At 36.1% G+C, this 19,034-nt stretch overlaps 1 protein-coding gene across 1 annotated transcript in view; it reads left to right on the forward strand.

Moving 5' to 3' along the window:
- Positions 1–19,034, forward strand: part of LOC126031048 (sterile alpha motif domain-containing protein 5-like) — a 1,042,808-nt gene that overhangs the window by 550,796 nt on the left and 472,978 nt on the right. The window lies entirely within an intron of this gene.

Here is a 19,034-nt window from a genome sequence, read left to right on the forward strand (position 1 = left end):
TGGAGGTGGTTTCGTGGTAGAACACTTACCCTGAATGTGAGATGCCTTTGGTTCAGTCCCAGCACTGCCGAAACATAACCAAAATAATGCCACTATATAGATTCTCCCTAGTCCATTTTTAATTTATCACCTGCTGGTATTAAAAAATATGGCCTGTCTTTCTGTGATGAGGAAGGATTGATAGGGAAATGCTTGTCTGCCTAATCTAGCTTTGGTTCTCATATTAGCCTTTTATTTCATGATCCGTGTCCATTTCTAAGTTCTTCTACAATTTTCTACTTGGACAATATTATTCTTAGGTTAGAATTCAAGGAAGTTGTGGGTGAGTATTCATATGAATACAGATGGTATAAGTAGGTCTATATTAAACAGGGTTCATGCAAGAACATTGTGGGATGAGAATGTTACTCCCTGGCATTTGTTCTCTTACTTTAGCCAAGCTGCCAGTGAAGGAACAGCTGTGAAGAAATCCATCAGGGTCTTTTTAGAAGTTTTTAATTAGAATTATATTTAATCAAAATCTATTATTTACACAAAAAATGTCTCAGAAGTTCAAAAACGGAAAATAATGATTTTTTATGATGATAACAGAATTGAATTGGCTAAAAATGATGCCTTCCCTTAATTTATTTCCAGAAATTTGAAAATTATTAAAATATAGCTTTTCTCTCTTCCTCCCATCCCTTTCTTCTCTTCCTCCCTTCATCCCTCTTCCCTCACCCCTCCTTCTCTTCCAGTCCTACCTCTCTCCTTCCCTCTCTTCCTTCCTCCCTTCCTTTATCCTCCTTCCTCCCTTCCTCCCTTCCATAAGAATCCCAGTGTGATCTACTGAGTTATATCTATGTAAGTTTGGGTCAATCCCAATTAGAGGCTCTTTCATAACTCAGAACTATGTTGCCTGCAGCTCCCTGACCTTTGATCCCTGATTGTCTCTCATTATTCCTCTTGCCCTCCAGTATTGGAAACCTCTAAATTCTGGAACTTTATAAATTCTGCTTCAATTTCTGGACCTTCTGAGTTTTCTCAAGCCCTTTAGGACTTTTTTCTGTGCTAATAACCATCTGTCACTGCCTGTGTTTTACTGTTGCAGCTCATGCTTTGGGAGACCCCGGTCGAGCCCTAAGCAAACTGCTTGTATCTTTAAATCAAAGTGGGATCATTAGGTAGCATACCCCCAACATTCTTGCCATATAAAAAAGTGAAGTTACATTAGGTGTAGCACTTTAACCTTTGCCATACTGAGGAGGTAATAATATTGGAATTTGGCATCTATCCCTGAAGGACTCCTAAACATCCTGACAGACATCCAGATCACAAGCTTATGATATGTACTCTTGGTTACTTACCTCTGTTGTATGTTGTACTGCACTGTATGTGATCTGCTTTGAAGCAGACTAGCTGCACACTCCTTGCCATTTCTTCAAATGATTGAGGATTGTGTACTTTTTTTCCAGGAAGATAAGTACATTGGAACTGAATTTTTGATTTCTCAAGAAGTCTTGGGTAACAGAATCATCAGCTTCATTCACCCTATGGGTGACCCCTGTTTTCGCATTGATAAAAGGTAGAAACAAAAATAAATTTAATCTATGAAAGAAAAGTTTATTGCATACAACAATAATATCAGTAAATTGTAAATAACCCAAGCCTTCTTAATTGCAGAGATTGGGTAAAGGGATTTGGGACCACCTTAATTTCTGAAAGGTCACATGTTCATTACTATTCAACCATAATAACTATCCAACCATAGTAACCTCAAGACAAACTTCTTGTGGGATTTTAGAAATGTAAGCATACAGTTCTATTATTATACAGACCACTGTGTATAATTTATTGCCTTTTCTTCCTGTTTTCTTCCTTCCAGTTTCTTTTTCCTTTCTCTACTTCTATTTTCTTTTTTATATCCTCTTCTTAATCCCTCTCTCCTCAAAAATTTCTCCCTTTAGATACCCTGTAATTCTTTTCTTCCCTCAAATATAAATTTCTGAAAAGGATTTCTTATACTTGATGTTTCCATTTCACCTCCTAATCACTCTTGAACCCACAGGAATCTGGTTTCTACCTCCAACAGCCAATTTTTTTCCACTGAAGTCACAAATGATATTGCTATGAATGTGCACTTGCATAAAAAGTCTTTATTTCTTGTCATATTGTCATTCTCTGCATTGTTTGAACTTATGAATTGTTTCTTCCAGTATAAACCTGTTTTTTTCTTAGTTAAGTCCTTCAGATTCCAGTCACAACTCACAATTCCTATGTCTACTTCATCGGCTCTATCACTCCTTTAATGTTCATTAAGGTCCTGTGCTAGCTTTCTGGAAACACAAAGGCCTGTTCATGAGAGCTGAAGGACAAGTGCTCATGTAATGTTAAACAGCAAAATGGGAAATCAAAAGAATATGAGATATGAATATAGTTTGGAGAAAGAATAAAGAAAGAAGACATCATGGCGACACAGAATTAAACATGGCCTTAGGGGCCGGCGAGGTGGCGCTAGAGGTAAGGTGTCTGCCTTGCAAGCGCTAGCCAAGGAAGGACCACGGTTCAATCCCCCGGCGTCCCATATGGTCCCCCCAAGCCAAGGGCAATTTCTGAGCGCTTAGCCAGGAGTAACCCCTGAGCATCAAATGGGTGTGGCCCTAAAACAAACAAACAAACAAAACAAAACAAAACAAAACAAAACAAAACAAAACAAAAGGCATGGCTTTAGGGTTTTCCCACTACTTTGGAACCCCAGTTCTATTGGTTATAGAATCCTGAGCAAGTTATTAGAGTGGTGATTATTTAATGTGAATATTCTTATTTACTTTATAATAATATTGATAGGATCACACAAAAGCAGTTAAGTACTTATTTTTTGGTGGTGGGTTGTATAAACTATTAAATATCTGCATTACAGAAGTATCATCCATTAAAACTTTTATTCTAGAAACTTTGCTTATAGATGAGGCAGTGGTGGTGAAGCATAGAAAAGAACAAAAGATAAAGAAGCAAAGTAAACTGACAGTCTGTGGAGCAGGTGTAAGAGTCCTCATATAGTCGTGTATTCGAAAACGAACTGCTAAAAAAAAAACCCAGTCATTTAAATAAAGCCAAATTGGGGAAGAATTTTAGAGTATTCTAGGCCTAGATTGGCAGTTGATGGGCAGAATAATCAGCCAGACCTCCTCTTTTTTGATACCTTCAATGCAGAGATGCTGAGCAGGATTGCTTTGCAACACAGCGAGGGTAAAGTTGGAAGGCACTTTGGCTTTCAAAAAAAAACTTACATATTGATGTTTAGTTTGAGAAAGAATTTAAGTTGAACATTTTTATGCTCTCATTGTCTCTGAACACATACCGAATGCATGCAAAGAAAAACACTCTAGAATAGGAATATTAGATCACTTTTCTTTTCGTTTCAGATTCCCAGTTCAGTTTGTATGTGGGAATGTCCTTCTAACTTGAGCAGAAGATGACAGGATGGCATGCTCCATCCTGTAGTGGCCAGTATGGGTTGTGCACAGTGATCTCAGGAAGATTCAGATAAGATAGTTATCCTTGCTGGAGATAGAATGTGGCTTCATATCATAAAATATTGACTTCTCTATGAGTAGCTCCGACTACATGGCTATCATTTGGAGTTGTCAACTTATGAAATAACATACAACATCTTCGTAGTTTGAGGTTAGAAATTGTGATTCACCTGATTCAGAGTCAGAGTTCAGAGCTCAAAGTCTTTTTTTGAAAGATTTCTTTTCAAAGTGTGCATGTTTGCACACTTCCTAAGTTAATAAATGTAGGAATTTTTTTATAAAGCAGAACTAAGATACCTTAAAAAAGAGTATTGTGCAGTTACTAAGAGTTTGTGAAAATGTGGGTGCTAGTAAATTAATGAGATTTTATACATTTCTTTTATAAAATTTATAAAACGTTTCTTCTATAAATGTAAAGAAAACCTAATGTGCTCTCAAAGGGCATGTAGGAATGGAGAGATAGTACAGAAGGTAAGGCACTTGCCTTAGATGTTACTAAGCTGGATTTGATTCCTGGTACTGTATGTTTTCATTTGCTCTGCCAGAAGTGAGCCCTAAACAGTCAGGAACATCCCTGTATATATCCAGGTTGTGGCCCCCAAACCAAACCAAACTAAACCAAACTAAAAATGAATGTCTTATCAATGCATGATGATTGTGGTATACACTGTTTAATGTTTGCATAGCCCCATTCAATTTTGTATTATATTATAAATGTATCAATTGTTTTCACCCAAAGTTTCTGATCTGATTATTATAAGGCACTCCCTCATGTAGGACTCAGGGTTTTGTTGATTAAATCCATACTTGAATAGTTAACTATACTTAACCTATCTGACCATACAGGTCAAAAGCAGGTAAAAGTCTTGAATTCAGGTCTTGTGATGTCATAATGTATGATCTTTGCACTTCCTTCAAAATTAAATGAACCTGTCTTTCAGGTACTAGTCTTCTAGATGTGGTACTAGAGTTTCAAGAGAACAGAAAAGGTGTCTGCAAGATTTTCCTAGTATCAGAAGGCTGGCCAGTACTGTGTTCAAAGATCTGACATCTGACAATGAGAACTCAGCTATGTGGGGAGGGGGAACTATATGTGGGTCAGGAGCCTGACCATACCCAGGATGGCTATATAGTGCAGCTCCTTTAGCTACTGCAGAATATTTATAGCCCTCCACATATTCTGTTCTTAGAGGCTGGACTGAAGGCTCCCAGATCTTACTGTTTCACTTTCCATTGGGAAGCACCCGTAGGTGCTTCAAAGGCTGAAAGGAGGAGTATAGGACAAATTATCTGCTAGCAAATGTGCTCATGTTGACCCAGTGAGCCTTTCCTGAGCTGCTTTCCTTTCTCCTAGAGGAAAGTAGCTCTTTCACTGACTCATCACCTCTCCTCCTTCTTCTAGTCCCTTCTTGCCTAGCTCCTGCTTTGTCATTGCTTCGAATGTCTCTGTGCCTTCCCCCACATTGTTGTAACTAGTCCTTGTATTGAGCCTAGTGTGGTTCAAGTGTCCTTACTGTTTCTTGAGAGGCTCTGAAATAATCAGACCTGCGCCCAATGGAATCAGGCAGAAACTAATGAATTCGTATCACTAATTGAGGGTCATGATTGAGGTTTCTCTAGATTGAGGTTCCTGATTATCCTTTAGATAGAGGTTCATGAGTGAGACATAGACTCTATCTTAGCATTGAAATTAGAATGAGAACCAAACATAGCATAGTGCAATTAGAAACAGGAATTGAGTAGAATTGGGAATATACCTCTGTTGAACCTGGCTAGAATCTACTGAGTGTACTCTTCTGTCTCCAGGTATTAGATTCTTCAGATTCTGGTTTCTAGATAAGAGGATAAGCATAAGGAATATACTAGCCTCTATACCTCTTCCACTCTTTTCTACTTTTTGACTAGAGGTGAATAAGAGTTTTGTACATGACTGTGTGTGTACACAGTCATTGGTTCATTCATTCTCTTCACTCATTAGACAGGACCTGGAAAACAGCTTCTCAAGTTGTGTCCTTGAGTGCACTTTTGTGGAAATGCTTTAGAATTGGGCATGTTGTAGGCCATTGCCATACTCTATAATGACACTACTTAGACAACATGCTTTTAAATTTTACTTTTATTCAGGTAATAGTAGACTATAAGAGCATACATATTTATGTTTGGTGGTGTCCAAAGTTACCATACAAAAATGCTACCCTTCCTCCAACTCCATTTCTTGAGCCCTTTTGGTCCATTTCCCACCCACCATGGTGACCACAACTTTATGCTCAGAGACTCAGGATTTGCTTTCATGGATATTGAATCACCTTTTGGTTTTGGGGACATACATAACCGTGCTCATGGGTTACTCCTGGCTTTGCTATCAGAAATTACCCTAGCTGTGCTCAGGGGAACATTTGAAATGTCAGGGATTGAACCCCAGTCAGCCTGTGCAGGGCAAGCACCCTATCCACTGTACTCAGACTTCCAGGTCACCTTCTTATGACCCTTAGTTGTACTCCCTGAGTTGTCTAAGTATAGAGCAATTTTCATTGACCAATATAGAATTGTGAGTGGCTGCAGTATAGATCACAGTATAGTTTGGCTGCAGTGATTGCACCATATCATTTTTTTTTCTTTCAAAAGAGACCTTTGTCATTTTGTACTCTACACCAGGTGCTGAAACTTTCTTCACAAAAATGTATAAAAACACAGACTTACAGCTAAGCTAAAGCTGTCACTGATAAAAGCATCATTTGGCAGTTAGCAACCTGAATGTTTTTGTGAATGTAGTGGAAATGGTTGCTGATAATAGATAGAGTATCAAGCCAACGGCATCTTGGCAGTGCCTGTGAAGGAACAAGGGATATCGGAGAAACTGCTAGGAATTCATGAGATAGTTTGATACCCATCTGCATCTTTTTAGTGCTTTAATTCTGAGGAGAATCCTAAGAAGCAGGCATGCAGACATGGGTATATACACCTGGGACATATTTCTAGGATAATCTGTTCCCCTGACTTTCTTTCATCAACATTTTCATCAACTTGCAGCACACATCATTTGCCCACCAACTCCCATGATTCTCTTCAAGTCTCTTTAAATACAGCTTTTAATGTCCCAAAATAGTTGGTAAAGAAGGAAGGATTATATCTCATAAATATCAGTGCTCATCAATATATAATTACAATGAATGTCTTTAGTTCAATTCATCTTTTGAATCTGCTTTACACAGGAAAGAACTTTCTGGAGCAAAGGAGGATTCAGATATTCTTGCTTGTAGGAGAACAGCTAGGCCTCAAGTTGGAACCCAAATCTGGGGCAGATTGGGTTCCTTGTCAAATGTCATTTTGCCAATTCCTGCTGACCCTACACCTGGAGGGGATGAAGGCAAAAGCTTCAGTCTCCTGATTATCTTGTAAGAGATATTTCATTATAAATACTTTTGCCCATGAAAAGCATTATGGGATGGAAGTGTCACATGCTCCTTCACAGATGTTATTTCAGATTAAGCCACAGGCAGCAGGGAATGGACGTGCATGCATTTTCGTCTTCACTTGGGTGCATCCTGTCCCGGCAGTCATTTGCAGAGCAACATTTCTTGCATAACAATTGAGCCGATCTGATATTTTAGGTTATGATGTCAAGATACATTATACCTCAGCTTCCTGACTTAAAAAAAAATCCAAAGAAAGGATGGTTAGGGCCAAGCTAGGATTGAAAGGGGCCTAAGGAAATTTCATCTGCTATGAGAAAAGCTTAAGAGCTTCTAATGACCAGCTATTCCCAAGACGCTCTTGCTACTGTGACTATTGAATTTATTTTTGCTAAAGTGACATATTTCTTTATGGTCTAAGACCCACAAGTATTCACATATTTTTCTGAATGAACTATTTGTCAGCAATGTATTTATCAGCGTGATCATTTCTGCTTTCCTCTTGTTTAATATTACATATTCAGTATTCTTATGAATTCTTCTGTCACAGTTCTTATCTCTTCACAAATATTTGACAGGCTTTATCTTTGAGAACAGGGGTCATCTTTGCTTTTTGAAATAGACTTTATGTCCTCAATTGAAGTTGTCATTCCTGAACAGTTTTCTATCATTGAATGCACTGAGAAGAGCATAAAATCAAGGTAAACCTTGTTCTAAAAGTAGCAGCAATGATTCCCACCAATCAGTGTTTATAAGGAAACACATCTCAGGCATATTCTGGCCTTCCTCCAAAAGATGCATTCTATGACAGCAGAGGCAAGATGATCTTTTTACTAACGGCTGTATCTTCAGGTCCAGGGCATATTCAATAAAGATATGTTAACTGGAAAATGTATTAAAAGACAAATTTACACACATGAGTGAGGGTTGGGGACTGTACTTGTTCTGTGAATAGAGACTTAACTCAAACCATTTTGAATACCTGAGTTCCACAGAATTTACTGGAAGTCAGTGTCCTACTTCCCATGTGAAGTTTAAGTACAGACAACTAAAACCTTCCCAAGAGAAGGATACTGCTGCTCTGCTTTACGTGAGGTCAGTTCATATCAATTGGGACTAAGACTGAAACCCAACTACAATCATGTTTGTAATCATGGTGCTTAATAAAGATTTTATATTAAAAATAAAATAAAATAAGAAATGAAAACAAAAAAAAGGCCATTTGAATTCCAACATTGTTTCTCCCCAAATGGTCAAAATCATTCCAGTGAAAGATCCCCCTTGGCCATTGGAGAATGAAATGAATTTTTAAAATGTGAAATAATCCCTCAATTTGATTCAATTGAAAAGAATTTTTTTTTGTTGGTGGGCATATTCACCAGGATGGGCGTGAACACAGGGACAAAATGACAGCCAGCCACTTGGCAGTGTCTCCGGGTGTGAGTTTGCAGGGAGAACAAATGGCTTCCACAGTGCCTTGGAAAATACTTGGTTAGCTTGGCCCAGAGGAAGGCTAAGAATAGCATTGGGAAGCAGAAATCATTCTGGGTTTGTTAACTTTGGGGCAGAAAAGGATGGATTCTTTTTCTAGTTAAGCACCATTTTAACATGCACTTTGTACATTGTGGCTCTCTTTCTCCCTCATTTCCAACAGTAATAAATGTAGCTGTCCCCTAACGAGAGCAATTTCCCTTCATATTTCTTGCAGCTCTTGTCCCATGAGGCGACAGATGAGTATGTGATAGCAATACTGATTCCAGTGCTGAGGTCCCATCTGATCCACAGGGAGAGCTGGTGGATTCAAATCAATGTCAGCTCCTGCCTCTGGGCAGCCGTCTTTCAGTGCAGGATCAGAAAAACAGCTGGCAACTTGCAATATGTTATACAAAAGACCTCTTAAATGTTTTGTTGTTTCCAGCTAGATGTAGTGTAAGTCACTACAAATATTTTTTCTTGTGTTCCTTGTTTGATGCAGTAAAATCCTGTTACGCAACTGACCGAAAAAAAATGTCTCCCAGTTTTATATTGGTGTTCACAAATTCTGAGACTTTTAAGTGACCAAATATCAGCCTTTGCCATATGTTGATTTCTTTTTAGAATAAAAGAAATTTATCCAAGAAAAGCACTTTTTGGTAATCTAATCCTAAATGACTTTGAAATAGCTTCCACAATTACTCTGAGTTGTTTTGAATTCTTGGACCACAAGACCTTTTACCCAGTTTTTTTGTCTAGGTTGCCTGAGGGAACTATTTATATTCAAAATATCTTGTTTTTGTTACAGAATTTTGCAGCCTCTGTCTTTGATCAAGCCTTTATCTCTCCCAATCAAATATGCACACTAATATAAATGTAAATGTAAAAATTATATTTCTGCCTGAGGGAAATACTCCAGGCTATCACCTTAGGTGCTCAACTTTTCCTTCAGTTAGGGAGGGTTTCAGTTATTGTTTGAAGGAAATAATATGGTGTTTATGTCTTTTTTATTATAATTTTATGAGATCTCTCTCCTTTTAAATTATTTAATTGCTTCTTTCTCTCATGATCCAAGTGTCTGGCAATAGTTAAGGTCACTATTAAGAAATACTATGTACATAGTGGTGGTGGGAATGCCCTTCATTTATTGTCACCAATAATAATTCTGTGTAATGCACTTCAGTCACAACAAAAATTAAAAAAAAAGAAATACTATGTATAACTAGATAAAGAGGCCAAGGGGAAGCTAATATACATTTTAAATCATTTGAATAGACTGAAAGAAAAAGGAATAAAGATTTTCCTCTGTGATCCATTTAGAATAGCTAACAGATACTTAATAACATCAAATCAGCATTCTAAATTTGAAATAGTTTCCAAATTTTAATACCAAACAAGCAAAGCCACCAATTCTAAAATTCAATTCAGTGGCTAGTTATTATAAATTCCATCCATTTTTCTCAGTCGAATACTTTGCTGAAATAACTATATGAATGTCAGTTATCCCCTGTGTGTCCATGGGAGAAGAACTATGTAAAAAAAAGTGTGATTGCATTCAATACTTGCCAGCTCAGACCATTGAAACTGTGGTCTTTCTTATCAAGGATTGTCTCACTACATTTGACTACAATAATCATTAGCAGTGTGTGCTAAGAACGTTGATTGATTGATTGGGCTGTGTTTTAGGCCTGTGGACAAGAACAATATCTATCACTGAGCTCATCCATCTTATACTCTACAGCTATTTTTATATGTACTTAATATTCTAGCAGTGCTAACGTGCTTTGTACACAATGGCCTCAGAGCGAGCAAGGAAAGAATGTAGTGGTAAAGATGAGACTGAGAGTAATACAAAAAAAATTGTAGGTTAAAAAGAATTATTTCATGTGTCCTTTTTGAAAGATAAATTATTTAATAAATTTCATTGTCACGGTGTTGTGACCCAATATTATTTTTTAACTTATCTTTATTTAAGTACCATATTACAAACATGTTTGTAGTTGGGTTTCAATTATAAAAAAAAGAATAACCTTCTTCACCAATACACCCTTCCCACCACCAATACCCCCAATCTTCCTCCTCCTCCATCTTCTCCCTGTATGCAAGGCAGACATTTACTCTCACTCACTACTATTATCATGATAGTTGTTGGTTTAGTTATTTCTCTAAATGCACTCACCAATCTTTGTGGTCAGCTTCATATCACAGGCTGGTCCTTACAAACCTCCTCTCTATTGTCTCTGGGTATTACTAACATACAGTCTTTTAGCTCTCTTAAATCCCACAGATGAGTGAGACTATTCTGTGTTTCTCTCTCTCTCTCTCTCTCTCTCTCTCTCTCTCTCTCTCTCTCTCTCTCTCTCTCTCTCTCTGACTTATTTAATTCAGCGTAATAGTTTCCATGCCCATCCTGATGGCTGCATAGTGTTCAATTGTGTCTTGAAGAAATTAATAGAATGTGGGGCAGAAGTGAATCATCTAGTGAAATATGACTGAAAAATACCTTGGTTAGTCATTTGCATAATAGTCTTTACTTTCAGAAATTTTAACACATTGTGATCATGGTAAATCTCACAGAAGTGGCTATAACACCTACTTCCTCTGTTGCCAGTCCCCCAATTTATCTCTAAAAAGTACATCAAAATCATATATGTTGGCACTGTTGCCAGTGTGTTAAGTAAACTTTTATAAAAGAAATTAGAACTTGGAGAAAAGGATATCTTGTAAAACAACCTTCAGTGATGCTTTTTGTTGATATATAAATTCTGCTCTATAGTGATAAGTGAATTGACTTGTTAAAAATAAACAATAATCAGCTAGAACAACTGGGAGTTTACATGAAAAAAAGAAAAAAGAATCGAGACACAAGACTTATACATTTCACAAAAAAATAACTCTAGGGTCAGAATGTTTGTACAATAGATGGAGCACTTGCCTTGAACATGACTGAGCTGGGATTAAACTCCAGTACTACATATGATCTCCTGAGCCCACAAGGACTGATTCCTGAATACAGAGCCCAGAGAAAGCCTTATATGCCACTAGGTGTGGCCCCCAAATTAAAATTTACTAAAAATGGATCACAAACTATGAAACAGAGACTATAATTTAGGAGAAAATCTAGATAACCTTGGGCACAACAAATGGCATAATTATGAAAAAATACATTGATAAACTGGACTTGAAGTTATACATTTCACTCTACAAAGGATAGTGTAAAATGACTGAAAATAAAGCCACAAACTAAAAAGAAAATATTTGCAAAATATATCTTACAGAACACTATTATCCAAAATATAAAAAGAACCCTTAAAACTCAACAGTAAGTGAACAAAAACAATAAAAGATTATATACATATGACAAGATAAGCCTGTAAAAAAGATATTCCACATCATAGATTAGCAGAAAGATACTAATAAAATATTATAGAAATAGCACTCTGCATATATTCAAAAGGCCACAATCCAGAAAAACACACAACACCAAATGCAGGCCAGCATATAGAGCAATAGGAATATTCATTCATTCATTCTCAGAATGCAAAATAATGCATCAATTTTGGATGATAGTTGAGCAATTTCTTAAGAAACTAAATATAGGGCCCGAAGAGATAGCACAGCGGTGTTTGCCTTGCAAGCAGCTGATCCAGGACCAAAGGTGGTTGGTTCGAATCCCAGTGTCCCATATGGCCCCCCCCTGCCTGCCAGGAGCTATTTCTGAGCAGACAGCCAGGAGTAGCCCCTAAGCACCGCTTGGTGTGGCCCAAAATAACAAAAAAAACAACAAAACAACAACAACAAAAAAGAAACTAAATATATTCCTACCAGATTATCCAACAATCATGCTCTTTGGTATTTACCCAGAGGAGCTAACAACTTTTGTCTACATAATAATTGACAGAACTTAGAAGAAACAGAATGTCCTTCAGTACATGAGCAGATACCCTGTGAACTATTCATATTTCTTTCTAAAGACTATAAATACAAAGGACACTGCAAGTAGTTCCAATTATCCAAGTGTCAAGGTGAGTAAGAAAATATAATGTCAAGTAATTGTATTTGAATAATAAATGACTTATTGAAAAAGATGTCAGAGCTTTATTTTTGAAGATCGCAGCAAAACCCAGCTATACTGCAAGGCTAATGGTCACCCTGTAGTGTAATTTTTTTTTATTAGAGTATCATCTTGTTTCAAAATCGAAATCTCTAGACTTCCAACATATATAATTTTAGATTCAGGCAATGTGTTTTAGTAGTCATTTATTTCAGTGGAAGTAACTCTACAATAGAAATATATCAAGCAGCTTCTCAAATATTAAAACAAGAGTGAGTTTGGACTTGGCATTTATCATGTCAGAAAATAAAAAATATCCATTTTGATGGGAAGAAGTTTATGGAAATGGTTAGAAAGTGAAAGATTGCTTGAGTTCGCTGGTCTAACTTAAGGCAGCTATAATGAACATCATACTCTCAAGGGTGTGGTGGAATAAGGAAGTTAGCTTCCCCAGAGCAAAATGACCTAAAAGGAGGTTTGAGCAGCACTCAGGACAGTAGAAAATATTTTATATTTCCGTTGTATAATCCAAGATTAGGAATTACATTTTTCTCGTAGCAAATATATTTCTAGGCCACCCACCTTATATAACTTGCTACCTAGAATAAAATGGTTGGGAAAAGGGAAGTAGCTGGTATATGCCAGAAGCACTGTCCTTGACCATCTCCCATCAGAAATAGCAGCTACTCTGTGTGTAAGATAAGTGGGAAATGACTAGGAAATAAAATAAGTTGTTCCAGAGTCATCTCCTGAAATAGATACAAGGCTTGCAATTTCACACCAAGATCCACAGTTTGGCCTTGTTTTCTGGTTGCAAATCGGAAATAGCAGCAATCCATCTGTCAGCTAGACATATTTTTTAATACTCCCCTCAATCACTACCAGGAAAAAAACATTTTATATTGATTCTGATTTGACAGCATTTTTATTCCCTTCAATTTTAAAGACACTGAAAACATTAAAAGAGAGCGACAGATTTTATTTTCTCAAGGTTTTAAAGTTGAAATTGCATTCATTCCAAAAGACATCCATTCTTGAATGGGGACCCAGGGACAGTGATATTATTTGTGGATTACTAACTCCTAAAAGAACTAGAGAATAGTTGCTTTATTTTCCTTTACATAAAGTCTTCAGAATAAACTCGCAAAAGATATGATTGGATAAACTTATGAAACAAACATGAACTGAACACAGAGAGTTGAAGATTGAAAATGAATATTATTGAAAAGAAAATGTTATTCTGGGTTACACAGAGTTGTACAAGAAGAAAAACTAAGAGTTGTACAAAGAATGAAGACAGAGCCTCCTGCACAGATATAAGCACCAATAGAACAAGCTACAGTGTCAGATTCAATTGTAAGCAATTGCTTGGGGAAACTACCTAAATGTGAATGGCTGTTATATTAACTGATATCAAGATAGGATGTTAATGAAATTAGAGGCATGTGTCATCAGAATTGATATACAGTGGGGCCGGAGCAGTGGCACAAGTTGTAGGGCATATGACTTGCACACACTAACATAGGACAAACTGCAGTTTAATCTCCCAGCGTCCCATATGGTCCCCCAAGTCAGGAGCAATTTCTGAGCTCATAGACAGGAGTAACCCCTGAGAATAGCCGGGTGTGGCTAGAAAGCAAAAAAAAAAAAAGAGGTATAGAATGTTGTCATAGAATGATAACCATATAATTAGAGGGTTCATGGCTTCAGGCATGAATTCTTAGCTTTACACATCTATTATTATTATTATTCCAATTAATCTGTTGTGTTAGAGTGCCTTACTCTAACTCTAATTATTAAGCTTAATAATTGACTTAAAATTTTGTGTTAGAAATGATACATTGATTATAATACAATGCACAAATTAGAATATACATTAGAAAATGTGCAAAGACACAAGGAACTTACAAATTATCCAGAGTTTCTCTGTGCATGATTCCAGAAAGAAAAGTTTGTCTCTCAAATTCATCAGAATAGACATCTGACAAGACCAATATTAGAAGAAGTAACACATTACTTTCCATTCTTGGAAGTAAAGTTTTATTGTATTTGGATAGGAGTTAGTGTGGTTTGATCATGTTGTATTTTTATTGTTTAAAATACAGTTTTGTTTTTAATAAATATTTGAGAAATACTACCAAACTTTTTGATTTATTACTTACTATTTTCACTTATTTGGCTTATTTTATTTTAATTTCAGCATCGTATTCTGTAAATTCTATAGATTCCAAAGAAGCATACAAGTCATTAGGCACCATGGTTACAAGGTTGTTCATAAACAGTTTTATTTTTCACAGATAAAGTTGTTCATGATTGAGATACAGTCGTATAACGTGAAACCCTCACCTATGCACACTTCTAGTGCCACCAATGTCCTCTCACCTCCCTGGTAGTGTTTAAATAAAAAAAAATTAAAAAGAATAGTACTTATCTATAAGAAAAAACTTTTTTGTAGTTTAATATAATTTGGGTGGAATTAAAGAGTAAACTAATTATAAACTATTATACCAATGTAGAAACATCCTGTAACTCTTGGACCAAGGGATTTCCTTCCTAATTTCCCTAATACTTGATGCGCCTATGCAAAAACAAACAAAATCAAACCAAAACAAAAAAACAGAAATTAGATTATTTATCTTGTGTTCTTTTTTTATTTAATTTTATTTTATTTTATTGAAACCATTGTCATTTATAAAGTCTTTCATAGTTGGATTTCAGACATACAGTAAATCAGGGCCAATAGCACCACCAGTGTCCACCGCCCTCTACTAATGTTCCCAAGTGCACACCATACCACCCCCCTACATCCAAGCCTTCTAGTATAACAGGCCTATTTTAAGTTTATATGATTAAAGTTGGGGACTGTTGTTGCCTTTGGCTTGGATATTTAGTTCTGCCCTTTTTTTTTTAACATTACCAACACATCTGAGACCACTTGGCCACTGGCCCCCATCCTTTTATATTTGTTTTTCCTCTCCTCCAATTTCTTTTCTTCTTTCTATATTCTAGGGCCAAGGGTGTTCACGAGAACTCCCAATTACACCAAGAATATGAAACTTTATAAATGAGTTTTGTCAGAAAGGAGAATAAGTGAAAGAAAGAAAGAAAGAAAGAAAGAAAGAAAGAAAGAAAGAAAGAAAGAAAGAAAGAAAGAAAGAAAGAAAGAAAGAAAGAAAGAAAGAAAGAAAGAAAGAAAGGAAGGAAGGAAGGAAGTAAGGAAGGAAGGAAGGAAGGAAGGAAGGAAGGAAGGAAGGAAGGAAGGAAGGAAGGAAGGAAGGAAGGAAGGAAGGAAGGAAGGAAGGAAGGAAGGAAGGAAGGAAGGAAGGAAGGAAGGAAAGAAAGAAAGAAAGGAAAGAAAGAAAGAAAGAAAGAAAGAAAGAAGGAAGGAAGGAAGGAAGGAAGGAAGGAAGGAAGGAAGGAAGGAAGGAAGGAAGGAAGGAAGGAAGGAAGGAAGGAAGGAAGGAAGGAAGGAAGGAAGGAAGGAAGGAAGGAAGGAAGGAAGAAGAAGAAGAAGAAAGAAAGAAAGAAAGAAAGAAAGAAAGAAAGAAAGAAAGAAAGAAAGAAAGAAAGAAAGAAAGAAAGAAAGAAAGAAAGAAAGAAAGAAAGAAAGAAAGAAAGAAAGAAAGAAAGAAAGAAAGAAAGAAAGAAAGAAAAGAAAGAAGCAGAGTAGAAAGGAAAAGGAAAGGGATTTAATTGATAACCAACCGTAGAGGAGGAGGAGGAGGAGGAGGAGGAGGAGGAGGAGGAGGAGGAGGAGGAGGAGGAGGAGGAGGAGGAGGAGGAGGAGGAGGAGGAGGAGGAGGAGGAGGAGGAGGAGGAGGAGGAGGACACGAGTGGAGAAAAAGAGAAGTTGAAGAAAAATAAGGGGAAGAAGGTAGTAACAAGTGTCTGCAAATTATTTGATTGGAAGAATAACTACCTCTCCAGAATATGAAGATATATGAAGAAAAAGAAGCTTGAAATTTTAGTGGGATAAGTAAGAAATCCAGTGAGATATTGTTTCCACCCTTACATAGTGGAATTCTTAAGATATGTAATTAAGTTAAAGATGGGGGACAAAGTGATAAAGAAATATTGGCACTTAGGTGATGGGTGTTATGTGCACCCATCACTAAATGTTCTGTTGTATTTCTGAAAGATATTGCCATTGCACTCCTGAAAGATATCACCATTCCCATGAAAGTTAAAAACACTTACATTCTTGTAAGTTGATACAAGATATAAACACTTACATTCTTGTAATTAAAATACATTTAAAAAAATGTTTGAATCAGTGAGAAAGTAAAAAAAAAAACATATTCAACTCAGAACAGGAATAATCCCACTGTGACAATCTGAAAAAATTAAAAATATATTACAATGATACCAAAACTAAAGCCAATAAGACATTTCTCTATATTTACTTCTAGGACTTTTTCCCTCTGAGATCAAGTTTAATTCTTTAATCCATGTTAAGTTTACATTTGCCTGTAGAAAGTGTTGTGTCTAGGTTCATTCTTTGGTATGTGGATATACAGTTTTCAGCACAGTGTATTGAACAATTTGCCTTTCATCTATTGTATATCCTTCAAGAGGGGAATGGATTTTGGGTTAGCTGTTTGCTTTCCTCTTCTTCATAGTCTCATCATGCTTGAGTGTCAATAGGATGTTCCCTAAGCATAAGGTCAGGTGTAAACCCTGGGCACACTCAAGGACCATACATGATGTAAGGGATCAAACTGTATCAGCTGTTTGCAAGGGAAGCATCCCATCTGCTGTACTATCTCCCTGGTTCTCTCCTCCATATTCTCATCAATGCTTGTCAAAATCAGTTGAACACAAATGCAGACTTATTTCTGAATTTTATAAATCTTTTCTATTTCTATTAAAAATTTTATTGAAATTTATACTCAATTTGTAAAACACTTTGGTTATTATCATCTGAATAATCTTTGCTATTTCAATGCATGTAACAATGAATGTCTTTGCATTCATCCGTATCTTCCTTAATTTTCTTATCATTGTCTGATAATTTTCAGTTTACAAGTCTTTCACCTCTTAAGTATAGTATAACCTAACATTTTACTTTCTTGTTATTGTAAATGAAATTGTCTTAATTTTCTTTTCAGAATAAATTGTTTTTAAAGTATAGAAACACTGCTTATTTATATTCTACATGTTAACTGAATTTACTAGTTGCAATAGTTTTTTAGGAGAGAAAAGAGGGATAAGAAGGACTATTATTTAGAGTTTCCACATGCCCAAATTTTATTATCTGAAAAGACAGTTTCATTTATTTTTTTTTCTTGTTGGAATGTCTCTTGTCAAATTTTCTCTGATTAGAAATGCCAATGCTATGTTAAAAAGAAATAAAAGGGCAATTTTGCATTTAATGAGTATTATAGACAGCACTTTATGTTTTCCCCTTATGAATATCATACTAACTGTGGGTTTTTTGTTTATTACCTTTCTTTAATCGAAGCAAGTCTTTCTATACAACTTTTATTGAGTTTTTTTTTAATTTTTAATTATGAGAACAAAGATGCAAAGAAAGAGGACAAGGTAAAGTTACAGTTAAAGGACAATCACCCATAAACAGAACTCTCAGAAATCTTCTTGCTGATATCTGAACTTTAAACTTTCAGCCAAAGAAAGTTAAGAAAAATAAAACAGAACCCATGTACAATTACTTTGTCCCTCAAGTCCCCAGATGAGTTTTTAATTATTAGTTGATCTGGAATTCTGTCAAATGTTTTTTAATGTGTCTGTTGAGATTGCCCTCTCATTCTATTAATGTGATTTATTACATTGATTTGCCCATATTAAGTCATTCTTTCATTATAGAGATAAATTCCACCCTTGATATTGGTGTATAATCAAATGAATGTACTGTATTTTGTTGAGTATTTGCAGGTATCTTATTGAGATGTTGTGTGTTTATCTTCAATTTCTTATGGTGTCTGTGTGGCTTTTGTATCCACCTAATGCTAGAAGAAATTTGAAAGAATCACTCCTAGAGAGAAGAGTTTAAGAATGATTACTCATATTTGGTTGGACTAAGAGTATTTGGTTAAAATTTACCCTTTAAGGCATCTTGTCCTGATTGTCTCATAAGAAATTGTGTTTATTATTGTTTCAGTTTCTTTATTGCTTATCAATCTTTTTTTGGCAATTTTGAGAAAGAAATTTTTTTTAGAAATTTTTATTTTTACCACAGTGGATTAAAAATCTTTCACAGTAATATTTTAGGTACATAGTGACATTGAATCAGGGATATTTCCTCCACCAATGTTGTCCTCTCTCCTTTGCCCCCAGGGCTGCTAGTATAAGTGGTTCCCTTTGTGTCTAGCTTATAGATTGGGTATCGATTCTGTTGTTGTCTTTAGATTTGGTGTTTAAGTCTGATCATTTTTTAAAGTTTTCTCTTTTGGGGACTTGGGAGAACACTTCACTGTGCTCAGAAATTGCTCCTGGCTCTGCCTTCAGGGATCATACCAGTAAGACTTGAGGGACAATGTGTAATGCCTGGGATAAAAATTGGGTCAGCCTATGACAAGCCCCCTGTACACTGGACTATCACTCTAGCCCTCTATTTTTTTC

The sequence above is a fragment of the Suncus etruscus genome, chromosome 15, assembly GCF_024139225.1.
Source record: "Suncus etruscus isolate mSunEtr1 chromosome 15, mSunEtr1.pri.cur, whole genome shotgun sequence".
Taxonomy (NCBI): Eukaryota; Metazoa; Chordata; class Mammalia; order Eulipotyphla; family Soricidae; genus Suncus; species Suncus etruscus.